Source organism: Zalophus californianus, chromosome 7 (assembly GCF_009762305.2).
Source record: "Zalophus californianus isolate mZalCal1 chromosome 7, mZalCal1.pri.v2, whole genome shotgun sequence".
Taxonomy (NCBI): domain Eukaryota; kingdom Metazoa; phylum Chordata; class Mammalia; order Carnivora; family Otariidae; genus Zalophus; species Zalophus californianus.
In genome coordinates, this window is record NC_045601.1 from 19,234,211 (window position 1) to 19,249,519 (window position 15,309).

At 36.8% G+C, this 15,309-nt stretch overlaps 1 long non-coding RNA gene across 8 annotated transcripts in view; it reads left to right on the forward strand.

Annotated features, from left to right (window-relative positions):
- Positions 1-15,309, forward strand: part of LOC113927345 — a 151,988-nt gene that overhangs the window by 1,192 nt on the left and 135,487 nt on the right. For all 8 annotated transcript variants that reach the window (XR_003521590.2, XR_003521589.2, XR_003521592.2 and 5 more), the window contains exon 2: positions 4,552-4,759. This is a non-coding gene — a long non-coding RNA (uncharacterized LOC113927345). The remainder of the gene's footprint in view (positions 1-4,551; positions 4,760-15,309) is intronic.

Genomic DNA, 15,309 nt, shown 5'->3' on the forward strand with positions numbered 1-15,309 from the left:
TCCACATCATATCACAACACAAGTCATTTGTAAGAGTCCCCAAATCTTGCAAAATCTTTCAAAAACTAGAGTTTACTATACAGTGTTTTATAGAACATATAAAAGTAAAAATTAGTTCTTTCCTTATAACCATTATGTTTATCAAACTAGCTAATGTGGTTGTTTTTTATACTGGGAAAAAGCCTTTTTGTGAGTTTGTGTGAATTTAACTCAACAGATATTTATTGACTTTATTACCATGAGAAGGTCCTGAATATGCATACTAAAATTTTGTAAAAAACAAAACAAAACAAAACAAAAAATCCATGTCACTGTCCGCTTATTTTTTTTTTTCATCTTAAGCAAAGAGAGGAAGCCATGATGGTTGGTTCCCTACTGAATTCTCCTTTGTTCCTTGCTCTATATTCCACCATTTTCTAAGTAAAACTTCACTAAATAGCAGAGACTAAACATACACGGAGAGATCACATCAAGCAATCAACCTATGGAAAGAGCTTTCATTTTCTGTTTTGTTTTGTTTTGTAATCAAACTGGGGTCCAGTAGACTTAAATGACTTGCCCAAAGTTAGCTGTGGAAGAATACGTACCTCAATCAAGTACTTGTTCTGCTCCATCACATTGTCCTGATTCTGCGTGAAGGCTTGAATCCAATCATCTCTGTTATATAGTCTGATACACAGTCCTTTTTTTCTTAATATATTTTTTCTTAGTTTTCTTGGTTTTATTTTTTTCCCTTGGAAAATCTCATTAGAGATTATTGACAAATTTTATTAGTCTTTTCAAAGAGCCAACTTTGGCTTTGTTTATTGCTGTCATGTACCTTTTACTGTGTAACAAACTACCCTCAATACAGACTGGTTTTAAACAACCACCGTTTCATTATCTCATGATTTTGTGAGTCAAGAATTCAGGTACAGTTTGCCTGGGTCATTCTTTTGTTTCTTGCGGTCTTGGCCAGGTTTATGTGGTGGTATTCTGTTGGTTGTTGGTATGGTCTGGAGAGTCTAATATTGCTTTACTCAGTGGGTGCCTGGGTGGCTCAGTCAGTTAACGGTCTGCCTTTGGCTCAGGTCATGATCCCAGGGTCCTGGGATACAGTCCTGCATGCCGGGTTCTCTGCTCAGTGGAGAGCCTGCTTCTCCCTCTCCCTCTGCCTGCCGCTCTCCCTGCTTGTGCTCTCTCTGTCAAATAAATAAATAAAATCTTAAAAAAAAAAAAAAGATTGCTTCACTCAGGCGCCTGATGCCTTGGCAAGGAAACTGAGGAGCCTAAGCTCAGATGGGTTTCTCCTTCTGTCCATGTAGCACACAGAGCCTTTCCACATGGCCTCTCCAATAGAGTTATTGAACCTTCTTACATTGCAGTTCAGAACTCTGAAAATGTACACAGAAACAGGCAGTAGAAATTGCAAGTTTTCTTAAAATCTAGACCTAGAACTGGCAAAACATCACTTCTGCCATACTCTTAGAGCAGTCACAGAACAAAGATTCAAGGGGAAGGAGAAATGGATCCCTCCTATCAAAGGAATGAGTGTCAAAGAATTGGAGCTATCTTTATTCCATTGCATTGATCCAGTGTTGTATTTTAGTCTTCTATTTCAACAACCTAGTTTTTATTTTTAAAGATTTATATACTTATTTTAGAGAGAGAGAGTGTACACATGCGGGGGGGAGGGGTAGAAGGAAATAAAGAGAGAGAATCTCAAGCAGACTCCCTGCTGGGTGTGGAGCCCACCATGGGGCTTGATCTCACAACCCTGAGATCATGATTGGAGCCCAAATCAAGAGTCTGTGCTTAACCAACTGAGCCACGCGGGCACCCTCAAATAATCTATTCTTTTCTTGGTTTCTTCCTTCTGTTTTCTTTGTTTATAGTCTATCGTTTCCCCCCTACCAAATTCTTAAGTTGGATGTTCAAATCATTAATTTCCAACATTTCTTCTATTATAAGCACTGAAGGGTAAACATTTTTTTTTCCAATTATTGCTTTCATTGCATTTCAAAGTTTTAGCTATATTGGTATTTTGCTTTTTGTTCAGTTACAAATATTGTCAGTGTTCCACTGTCATTTCTTTTGTGACCTGTGAGTTATTGGGAAGTGTGGTTTTAAAATTTCAATCCTATGGGGTTTTAATAATGTATCTACTTGGGACTTCAAAGACACTCATCAAATGCAATGTGTGACCCTTATTTGGATCCTGACTTGAACAAATTTAAGAAAACATATGAGATAATCGGGGAAACTTGAACACTGAATGGATATTTGAGGAATTTTTATATATTTTAAAAAATATATAATGGTATTATGGTTATATTAAAAGTGTCCCTTATAAATAGAAAAATTCAGATGGGAGTGGGTATATACATGATAAAAGATTGACTAAGAGTGGAATAATTGTTGAAGACAACTGAAGGATACAAGGGCATTCCATGTACTATTCCATTTACTCTTATGTGTGTGAGACCTTTTTCATAAGAAGATGTTAAAAGTTTATCTCAAATAACTTCTGATTTAGTTGCATTGTGGCTAGAGGATTAGAGTATATATTATGAATTATATATTCCTACATACATATATATATATGAAGACTATGTATATTCTCTCTATACGATGTAGTGAATATATTACACACATACACACACATAATGAGCTTTGCTTTATGGATTAATGTGTTCAATTTTGGTAAATGTACATTGTGTACTCGAGAGGAAAATATGGAATCTCTCTTTCTTTCTCTATCTATATATAACCATTAAGTCAAGGTTGGTAGTCCAAAGATTTTTTAATAAATTTTTTTAGATTTTTATAGATTTTTTTTCCTGCTTCAACAATGGATAATTGAGAAACGTGTTTCATCTTCATATTATTATGATGATTTGTCAGTTTCTCTCTCTAGTTCTTGAATGTTATGCTCTATGTAATTTGAGATAGGTTCATAATACATATCTAATTGTTAAATCTTATTGGTAATTTGAAACTTTAATCTTCACATAGCATCACCTCTTCTTCCTGATAATGGCTTTTTTTTACCTTAAAGCCTATTTATATAACATTAGTAGTTATTAATTATTATAGTTATTAATTAATAGTTATCAATTAATAACAGCTCTCCCAGCTTTCTTTGGACTATTATTAGCTGGATATATCTCTCTCAGTCATGTTCTGCTTTTATATTTTAGGTGTGTCTCTCATACAGAGCATATAGTTGAATTTTTGTTTAGCCTTAATATTTCTGTTTTTAACTGGAAGGTTTGGTCTATATACATAAATATTGTGATCAGTGATGTATATTTACCTATTTCAATGATCGTAATTTGTGCTTTCTGTTTGTCCATTTTCTTCTATGCTTCTTTTCCTCTTTCTTAGCCTTAGTATCATGTCATTCAAACTCTCTGGACATACTAACTTCTTCAATCCTCTGTTCGCTGTTGTGAATTGTGTTCAGTATATCCCTTAATCTGACCTGTCATGCACCATATTTTATAGAAACTGTTAAATTTTCTATCTTTTAAGGGGAACCTTCTATATATTCTAACATAGATACATGTTTTAGCTTTAAGGTTTGTTGGTCATTTCAATAGTTTTAGCATAGAGAGTTGTTGAACACATGAGATAAAGTAGTATTCTTTAAATCAGAAGCCCCTAAACTGCATTTTAGGAATAAGGCTTAAGGGTGGAATTTTGGTGAAAAATAGAGGAAAAATGAAGCTGAATTTAATGTTGATGGATTAATGAGGAGGGGAGTCACTTAATGTTACATTTATCAAAAAAGTAAAAGTTATCAATCTTTTCTCCTAGAAGAGAAAGTGATATGATGAGAGCCGTTGGACAGGATGGCAATTATAAATAATTCATATTATTTATGACTTTATTATAACTTCCTGAGTTAGGAACAGCCTGAGTTCAGAATAGCCAGGTTAGAAGCCCTTTTTCAATTAATCAGATATGATGACGAAAGGGCTGAATTAAGATGAGGACTAGGGCCTGGCAATGAACACCATTCTCTGACTTAACTATTGGTAGCATCTAAGAAGGAGTTGAAAGAGAGAGAAGGAAGCAACATGCCAGTAAGAATTGCTACCGAACTGAGCAATTAGAACATCATGGCTGCCCTGCCACCTTCTGTCTTTATGTCATCATCTGCTGCTCCTAGCTTCATGTCTTATTTTGCCATTTCTGAGTTCCCTAGAGAGGATTTCAACTTGTTCAGCTTCTTTTCATACCAGGTCTCGAGGCTTGCTTGCTGGCTTAGTTAGTGGATGGGGAACCTTTGTGTTAGGTGTGCCTTCCTGTGAAATCCTCCCCTAAGAAGCAGAGAGGATTATTTGATGCAGACTGGACCATGTCCCCTCGGCAGGGGGCTGTGATGCGGGCAGGTGTTTTAGCCCAAGCACCCCCGAAAGCAGAGTCCGATGTAAGAATTTATGCAAATGTTTTTATTAAGAGAGGCAGGAGTGAGTGTAAAAGACTTTGAGGTAGGGTGGGAGAAAGAGCCAGTGGGGGGTGTGCTGCTAAACTATTAGCACTGATGTAGACTGCTTCATATTGTAGGGGTGTCCTCTGAAAGGCCACATCAACTGCATCTCAGGACCATAGACAGTTGAGGAAGAGGAAGGATTTATTTGTTTTGCTGTTGTTGCTGACCATCGGTTAAAAGTTTGCTGTACTGGGACTTAACTCCCCAGAAGGTCCAGACTGCAACTGTGGACACTAAACAAGACCACTCACACCTCAGGGTCAACAAAGAAATTCTGGATTGGTAAGAAACTCATGGTTTGGCCTTAAAGTAAGGTACTGCCAAGTTCTGCATGAATGAAATCATTCCCAACCCATGCAGAGCTGGTTACTGCAGGAGCAGTTGAAACAAAATGCACATGAGGCCGAGAGCTTGTGAATTGGTGTATAAGAGGTGGTGGATGCAGAAAACAGCAATAAACAGCTAATTAAGAGGGTGAGGGATGGGCCACGGATGGAGGAAGCAAAGGTGATCTCATCAGTTCCAAAGTTCAAAACAGAATAATTCAAATAAAGCCCAATCAATATTCACTGAGCCTCTACTCTTTGCAAGAAACTGAATTTACATCCCCAAAGTAAGCAAGAAGCTTTACCATCACATGGAGGAAACAGATGTGTATAAATTTGAAATATAAGATATCACATGTTAATATCATCACTTATGATAAACATGCACAAGAAGAGCACGGAGGAGGCAGCAGTGAATTATGCTTGCAGGAGGAACAGAGTCTTTGTAGAAGATTAAATGTGGCTTTAGTGGAAAGTTAAAATTTTAATAATAATGTGAGGGCAATTTCCTTACAAAATATTTACAACAAATCTTTAGAGCCACTGTATCTCTGCCTCTTTATTTTATTAAAATGGCATCTTTACATTTTAGATATTTCATATTGAAAATAGAAATGAAAAATTAAGAATTTTAAAACAACTTCTCCTTTTTCAGGAAATGAATGGTCATTTTTTTTCATGTTTCAGCACAAGGCAGCTGGGTTTATTTTAAAAATGATATGCCAGAATCTCTGCATAGTTTCTTAGGTTGAAGTTGATATTAAAAATTGCATGTGACCCATATATGTTTATTGTCCTTCTCCCTCCACATCGAGATTGAAGGAGTGAAAAGGTCAAGAGCTGAAGGAATGGAGCCTGCAGGAAAACAAAATAGAGATCTGGAGACAGATTCAAAAGATTAGGTATCTCAAGTTTTCTGGATCAAAATCTGATGCAGCTGTCAGAGGAAAATGTTCTCTTTTCTCTCTCTTTCCTTTTCCCAAAGAAATGAAATAAAGTTGAAGAGATGTTGTCAGTGGGACAGACAGAATCCAGGCAATGACAGAGAGCTAGACAAACAGAAACAGATAGCTATGACTCTGGGGCTAGCTTAATTGTAACAGTGACTAGACTGTGCATCCTGTCCAAGCTTTGTCTTTTCTTAAAAAATTTAATTCCAGTAGAGTTAACCTACAGTGTTCTATCAGTTTCAGGTGTACAATATAGAGACTCAACAATTCTATTCCTTACTCAGTGCTCATCATGATAAATGTTCTCTTCATCCCCTTCATCTATTTCATCCATTCCCAACCCCTCCCCCCAGGAAAAAAAAGATTCAATTTGTACTGACTGAGCCACCCAGGCACCACTACTGTTCATTTTTCAATTGAACTTTTTGTTGTTGTTGAGTTGTGTAAGTTTTTACATATATTTTGGATACTACCCCTTTATCAGATATATCATTTTCAAACATTGCTTCCCAATCCATAGGTTGTCTTTTTGTTTTGAATCCTTTGTTGGCAGAAGATTTTTATTTTGATGTAGTCCCAATAGTTAATTTTTGCTTTTGTTTCCCTTGCCTCAGGAGACATATCTAGAAAAAATGTTGCTATTGCTGATGTCAGGGAAGTTACTGCCTGTGCTCTCTTCTAGATTTTTATGGTATCAGGTCTCACACTTAGGTCTTTAATCCATTTTGAGTTTATTTTTGTGTGTGGTGCAAGAAAGTGGACAAGTTTCATTATTTTTTTGCATGTAACTGTCCAGTTTTCCCAACACAATTTGTTGAAGAGACTGTCTTTTTCCCATTAATTATTCTTAACCTCCTCTGTCAAAGACTAATTGACCATATAATCATAGGTTTATTTCTAGACTCTCCAGAGTTCTATTAATCTATTTGTCTATTTTTGTGCCAATACCATACTGTTTTGATTACTACAACTTTGTAGTATATCTTGAAATGTGGGATTGTCATGCTTCCAGTTTTGTCCTTCTTTATCAAGATTGCTTTGGCTATTCAGAGTCTTTTTGTGGTTTCATACAAATTTTAGGGATTTTTTTCTAGTTCTATGAAAAATGCTGTTGGAATTTTGATAGGGATTGCATTAAATGTATAGATTATTTTGGGTATTAGGGAGATTTTAACAGTATTTGTTCTTCCAAGCCATGAGCATGGGAAATATTTCCATTTGCTTGTGTCATCTTCAATTTCTTTCAGCAATATTTTATAGTTTTTGGAGTATAGGTCGTTCACCTCCTTGGTTAAGTTTATCCCTAGATGTTTTAGTAATTTTGGTGCAGTTGTAAATGGGACTGTTTTCTTAATTTCTTTTTCTGCTATTTCATTATTAGTGTAAAAAATGCAATGGATTTCTATATATTGATTTTGTATCCTGTAACCTTACTGAATTCATTTATCAGTTCTAGCAGTTTTTTGGTGGAGTCTTTAGGGTTTTTTATATAGAGTATCATGTCATCTGCAAATAGTGAAAATTTTACTTCTTTCTTTCCAATTTGGATGCCTTTTATTCATTTTTCTTGTCTGCTGCGGCTGGGACTTCCAATACTATGTTGAATAAAAGTGGTGAGAGTGGACATCCTTGTCTTGTTCCTGACCTTAGGGGAAAAGTTCTAAGTTTTTCACCATTGATTATGATGATAGCATGGTTTTTTCATATATGGCCTTTATTATGTTGAGGTATGTTCCCTCTAAATCTACTTTTTGAGGGTTTTGATCATGAATGGATGCTGTGCTTTGTCAAATGCTTTTTCTACATCTATTGAAATGATCGTACAGTTTGTATCCTTTCTTTTGTTGATGGGGTGTATCAGGTTGATAGATTTGTGAATATTGAACCACCTTGCATCTCAGGAATAAATCTCACTTGATCATGCTGAATTTTTAAAATTTATTTTAGGATTCAGTTTGCTAATATTTTGTTGACGATTTTTACATCTATGTTCATCAGAGATATTGGCCTGCAGTTCTCTTTTTTAGTGGTGTCTTTATCTGCTTTTGGTATCAGGGTAATGGTGGCCTCATAGAATGAATTTGGAAGATTTCCTTCCTCTTTTATTTTTTAGATTAGATATTAGCTCTTCTTTAAATGTTTGGTAGAATTCATGTGTGAAGCCATTTGGTCCTGGACTTTTGTTTGTTGGGAGTTTTTTTTATCACTGATTCAATTTCATTGCTTGTTATCTGTCTGTTCAAATTTTTCTATTTCTTTCTGGTTTGGTTTTGGGAGGTTATATGTTTCTAGAAATTTTGCCGTTTCTTCTAGGTTGTCCAATTTGTTGGCATATAATTTTTCATAATATTCTCTTATAATCCTTTGTATTTCTATGGTATCGGTTCTTACTTCTCTTCTTTCCGTTCTGATTTTGAGTCCTCTCTCTTTTTTTTTTTTTTTGGTGAGTCTGGCTAAAGTTTTATCAATTTTGTTGATCTTTTTAAAGAACCAGTTCCTGGTTTCATTGATCTGTTCTATATTTTTTTTAGTTTCTACTTAGTTTATTTCTGCTCTAATCCTTATTATTTCCTTCCTTCTACTGGTTTTGGTTTTGTTTGTTATTTTTTTTAGCTTCTTTAGATGTAAGTTTAGGTTGTTAATATTTGAGGTTTTTTTTTTGCTTCTTGAGGTAGGTCTGTATTGCTATAAACTTCCCTCTTAGAACCGATTTTGCTGTATCCCAAAGATTTTGGACCATTGTGTTTTCATTTTCATTTGTCTCCATGTGTTTTTTTATTTCCTCTTTGATTTCTTGGTTGACCCCATCATTGTTTAGTAGCATGTTATTTACCCTCCATGTATTTGTGTTCTTTCCAGATTTTTACTTGCGGTGACCAAGCTTTGTCTTAATTCCTAAAATGTGAATGTGTCTCTTTTTTTTCCTTGTGCAGTACAGTTACCAATCCTTATATGTGGCCTGGCTAGTGGGGTTACCATTAACTACAATCTCATTTCAGTAACCCAAAAACAAAATGTGGCATAATATCGTACTTGCATTTGATTAAAGCATATTCAACGTATGCAAATGTTGTCATATTGCTTTGCAAAATAAAAACGTACTAAAATAAATATATAAGTAATGTAGGCTGTTCCACCATTCATCCAATGGAATGTTATTCCATTCAATGTGTGCATGGAGATAGGAATCTGCCCTTTCATCTGTTGGCCTTGGTTCCACTTACCTCCCATGGATTATGAAAATCTTGCTTAATTGGAATATGAATCTTCTATCAGAATCTATATCTATGTCTATGCAGATGTTTTTGAGATGACATGGATCTCAAAATCAAGCCAATTCAATCACTTGGGGTCAACTGAAGAATCAACAATCTGTCCCAATAATGGTTGAGAAATGGCCTATGCTGGACTTCCTGAAAGACTGTTCCAATGCTAAACCTTCCTGAGGGATTTTCACGGGTATATTTGATCATTTGATATTTTCACTTTTAATTCTGACTTCAGAACCAAGATGTCACTTGTGTAGAGCATGGAGTTTTCAGATATGAGAAAAGAGTAAATGTTGGAATGGCTTAAGAAGAAAGGGCTTGCAGCAATATTGAGTCAATGTTCTCATAAATTGCCTTAGCCCTACTTTCTCAGCAGTAGGAAAGGTGAGATCTCCAAAGTGGGAAGGCACCATAGTTGTTTGAGGGCCTAAAACTTTGAAGTGGAGGACTTCTCTCCTTCCCTTGCAGTTAGTTCCTCATTTCTAGAGCTTAGATCTTGCTCAGACTTCATTTTTTTGGTTCAGTTGAAGGCATTCAAGTGCCAACCATGTTCTAGGCATTGGAACAAATGCTTTATATAGTTTATTTCATTAAAAAAATCATGTCAAGAATTATTATTATTCCCTATTTACAAATAAGAGAACTGATGTTATGAAGTCTAGATAATTTATTCAGGTAATCGGTGAAGGAGGTAGGAGCGGGATGCAGGTAAGTCTAACTGTAAATCCTGTATCCTCCTTTCAGCACATAATATCTCTCCTTTAAGCTTCAGACTCTCTAGTCTTATTAGGGGTTCTTAGGGTTGACTTGGTGCCTTTTGAAGGACTTTGTGAGTTCATTTCCTTTTATCCCTATATGAGAAGTCTTTTCTGAGAGCCTGTGAATGATATGGATGAACCCCTCCCTGTACCATGGCCCAAGGTGATGTTAGGTAGTTGTACCAGAAAGGAGGCTGTGCCCTACCATAGTGACTCAGCTATACTTTTCTTTATATCTGTTTGGACTTCATCAAAATCTTTTGTCTTATGATTTTGGTAGCATTTGGGTAAAGCCTATATATTAACGTGAATGGTTTAGTCTTCCTGATGGAAAGTTTAATTTAGCTCTCCAGCATGTTGCTTTTAGCTTGTTTGTAGATGTAATCGTTTACTTAATGAGGATGCATCCTCCCTTTCAGAGCACAGACTTTAAAATGAATTTCCATAGATTTACATAAATTCCCTGGGGACCACTATAATGTGAGCAAAGAAGGAATTGCCCAGCTGTGTGCTGATTTAATGGAATTATGAAGCTTTAGGGTGTGGGCTCTGAAAAAGATATCTAGGGGAAATAGTCACTCAAATTGTTGGAGAAATAAACCGTTAAATGAATTTGCTCTCACTCAGACTGAAGATGATTTTAGTAGCCAGCATCAGCCAAGGTTTTAAAAAACTCGTTTTAGGAAAAGCTTGTAAAAATGCTGTACATTTCAGAAATCACCTGTTATTTAATATTATATCACAACAGATTTTGGATAGAGGTTTTTTAATTTAAAAAAATTTAAAAATGGAGAGAATTAGCAAATGCCCTGTATCTCATGCTGTCAACTCAAAACCAATGGCATCTTTAGATATACTTGCTTTTAAATTTAATATGGGTTCCCAACATCATCTGATCCAGAGTTTATTAATGGTGGTCTCTATGTCCTTCACACCTCAATCCCTTCCTCAGTGATACTAAGAAAGTATCAGCTTTGGGGGCTCGGAGATTTTACCATCTATTTAATTTACTTTGAATCTATCTTTAGATGGTGGTGTCCCAACTACATTGTACTCTGTGATTGGTTCTGTAGGTTGGTTAACAATAACAAAAATGGGAAGACTTCATGTTTCTCTTGACCTTGGAATATAGCCATATGAATTAAATCCTTTTCAAGAAAATATCTCAGCATTATCTATATTTTCAAGATAATACCCAGATGTCTACAAATATATGTCTTTGGTTCAAAGAGGCTTATTCAAGAATATGAATGGATCGATATTAAATTATATTCTGTGCTGGAAAAACAACCACTTATATTGAGTCAATAAGGTTCATCTTTGTGTATGAAGATGTTAATCAGTCAATAAGTATTTAATAATATATAGAGAATGCTCTAAGATGGATGCAGAAAAGCAAGAAATATTTGTCCATGGCTTTGGGCTTTTTAGCATCTATACAAAGAAGCAATAATAATAGCTAACATGTTTTGTGTACTTGTTATGTGCCAGGGTTTTCTTTTTGTCATCTGCCATGAACTTCACAACAACCTATGACTTAGGCACTCTACTTATTCCATTTTACAGATGAGAAAACAGAAAGTTAAATTACTTGCCCCAAGGCTAATGTGGGGTAGCTAGGGTGGCAAATATGGAACTTTGGCTCCAGAAGTTAGGCTCTTTTTTTCAAATTCCTATATATTTTTTATTTTGGTAAAGTGTAAATATACCACATGGGTGTTCAAATATCTGTCTGCATTCCTGCTTTCAATTCTTTTACATATATACCAGAAGTAGAATTCCTACAACTTATGATAATTCTATATATGGGTTTTTTTTTTTTTTTTTTTGAGACATGGTATACTGTTTTCCATAGGGGCTGCACCATTTTAAACTTCCATGGGTGATGTACAAGGGTTGCAGTTTCTCTACCTTATTGCCAATATTTGTTTTCTAATAGCCATCCTAATGGTATCTCATTTTGGTTTTGGTTTGCCTTTCCCTAGTGATTAGTGATATCGAGCATCTTTTCACGTGCTTATTGGAGACTTGTAAATCCTCTTTGGAGAAATATCTATTTAAATCCTTTGTTCATTTTTAAATAGGGTTGTTTTGTTTTTATCGCATTGTAGAAGTTCTTTATATATTCTGGATATTAATCCCTCATCAGATAATGGTTTGCAAATATTTTCTCCCATTCTATACATTGCCTTTCACTATCTTCATGGTGTCCTTTACAGTATTGCCTGTGCTCAGACCCTACGCTCTTAACCACTACACTGAAGCATATAACCAAGGCTGCAACATGCTAAATTATTTGGTACCAAACATCTCTCATTATGATGAAATAGAGATAAGAGGCTGTGTTGTCAGAGAATGCATGAAGGAAGCAGTGAGACCTAGCCTACTATAGATGTGTTTAGTGTGTATTTTTGATGAGTCTGTTTTTGCATAAGAATTGATTGGGAAAGGGGTGCCTGGGTGGTTCAGTCATTGAGCTTCTGCCTTCAGCTCAGGTAATGATCCCAGGGTCCTGGGACTGAGCCCTGCATCAGGGTCCTGCTCAGCAGGAAGCCTGCTTCTCCCTTGCCCACTCCCCCTGCTTGTGTTCACTCTCTCGTTATGTCTCTCTCTGTCAAATAAATAAATAAAATCTTTAAAAAAAAAGAATTGATTGGGAAAAAAATGTTGAGTCAACTGTGTAGCATCTTTCCCCTGTATTTCTTGGGCATTCACAAGAGGAGGGAAGCAATGGGAAAGGGGGGTGAGTGACTGGCTGTGAATGGAGATAGATCTCCCAATCTTTTAGCTATAGTTATATTGCCAGGATGTTTTCTGGCAGAAGTTTTATTTAACCTGACTTAAAGAGGTGAAATAAAACCTCTTTTCAGTCTTATTCACTGCCTGCCACTGGAAACTCACTTTTCCTTGGAGCTTAACAGAGGGAAAAAGGAAAAGAGAGAACAACAGTCCTTTCTCTTGCCTTTTCTTCTTTGCCCGAGACAGTATTAAACTCTATCCTCCTGAGTATTATTGGGGTGGAGGCAATGGGCAGAGAACTGAGACCACACTGTGCTCCTTCATCTGAGGAAGGTGTTATAAGTGTGACTCAGGTTTCAGTTAGAGCTCTTTGCTTCTAACTGCATACCCCAATATTTGTCTTTTAGTTTTGGGATTTTGGATGCGTGTAAGATAAAGTGTTTTCTCCCCCATACTGTTTTTTTGAATTATTAATTCTATATCTCTGTCTCAGAGAGAAGTATGGCTACTGTAGCAATGACAGCCTAAAATTAAGAAAAGTCAGTCTTCTTCCCATCCAAGTATATAAATAAGCCTGAGGTACTCGCATCGGAGTCACATGCTTGCTCTAGGCTCTTATTCTATCTGTTCAAAGGAATCATAAAAAAAGGTTTGCACATGTAATAGTGATAGTGTGAGAGCTGTCAGGAAGTTTGCAGTAATCGGCGCCTTTTGTAAGCCTCCCAGGGAGCCTGCATAATGGTACGGTAATGGCTTTCTCCTCCAGCAATGGTTTGGTTAATGGGTGGTAGGGGGGTGGGATGAGAGAAGATTGTAGTGAAGATGGGAGAGCATAGGGAGGGACTCCGGGGCCCTCCTGATCGCATTCCAGGTGATAACCTTGCTCCCAGTGGACAGACTCTGAAGTCCAGGTCTCTTGCCTTGTTGTAAGCAGCATGTGTCCTGCACCTGCAGACTCCTGCAATTTCATCTCACCTTCCAGGGTTATCCACCTTGGCTTCAGTCCTCTTACACAAAGGGGCCATGGGGTCTCTGCCCTATATCAAAGGCCAGGAAAAAGAGTCATTTTGCAGACAATTTTCATATCACTCATTGTATATATATTGTACCATATGCTGGATGCCTATATTTTTCATTAAATTCTGGTAACAGCCCCGAGATCAAATTTATTATTCCCTTCTGCTACTGAGGAAATGGAGTCTGTGGATGTGAAGGAAGTGAACTTGTTCAGGGTGATAATGTATAGAAGGCAAAGCTGATAGTCTGAGCAGGTCTTCCTGATTCTATGGGCCATCTTCCTTCTGCTCTATCTGGGCAGGGACCCCTTCCTGGGCTTCTCTTACTGACCTTCGACCTTCCTTCCTTTTAAACTCTCATTTTAGATTCCAGGAAACAAAGTGGAAAAAGGGATGCTTTACATGAAATTTGTTAACTGAAATCAGCAACAGTTATTGCCTTTTGGAAATGAGTGCTGCTGTCCCTGGTTGTAGAATGTCACCATCAGGCGCGGCACAGGGCAAGCCTCAGTCAGTGGTCCTGTCCTCATGACAAATGAATCGAGTACATGCTCCATTTACTCTGTCATCTCGTCTGCTAGCACAGTTTCCTAAGGAGATGTCCGAGGCAGTTTTCACACTGCTTATGGAAACCGTTGGCAGGAAGGACTGTTGCACAGGTGGGGACAATGTCATTCGGCTGCAAAGAGTGCAATTTGCAAGAGAAAATTGCCCCTCTTCATGCTGTAGCCAATGGCAGAGACAAGCGCCTCATTTCGTGGCAGAAATACTTCCGGGCATAATTTTTTTCTTTCTACAGCTCAGTTGTTGGTTTATTCTTACTTGTGGTAGTCAGCATAATGCTTTTTGTTGTGGTGTCAGTTTCATGACATGATTACTCTCCTGCCAAGTCCAGTAATCAAAGTGAATTAAAAGCGTTATTTATTGATTTTTAGAAAGAATAGGTTTATTGTGCTTTATTTATTCTTAAATGGGCTAATTTGATCCAAAAAACCTATTAGGGTTAACAGTGCCACCAGTAAATATCATTTACCCAATAATTTAGAAAATATTGTCATTTTCTTAAATAGAGCACAAATGTTACAGTTCTAATCATTTTCAGATGATGTTGAAACAACAGCAAGAAAAGATTTAACTTGGCCTTTTGAAAACCACAGCAGAGGCACTTGGCAGCTTCTCTGGCATCAGTTTTTCTTGAAAAAAACTACAATTAGGTAGAATGTGTTCCACTTAGTAGCTGTTGTCACAATCGATTATTGGATATAAAAAGGACGACCATATACATGTCTCAGGGGGTCAGTATGCACCAGGAAGTATGGCCCACAGCACGGTCTCATGCTGTATTTCTTAGGCTAATGCTTAAGGGTTGGGGGAGAGCTCATCATCATCATCATCAAAATAATAATAGTAAATATATAGCAACTTGCGGTGGTAGGCACTATTTTGAGAAATTTGCATGTAATAACTCATTTGAGCCTCTGGGTAACCCAGGAAAGTAGAAACTATTATCACCCCCATTTTACAAGCGAGGATACTGAAGCACAGAGAGGTTAAGTAACTTGCTCAAGATTACACAGCTGAGAAGTGGGAGAACCAGAATTCATACACAAACAGGCTGACTCTAGAGTTTGTGTTCTTAACCACTGCCCTCTATGGTGACTTTTACTGAGGTCATTCTATACATCATGCTGTGTGCTAGGCACGGACACTGGAGAGAGAAAAATTCCTCAAAGAGATTTACAATCTAGCACACATAGATACAAATCTTTCTTCT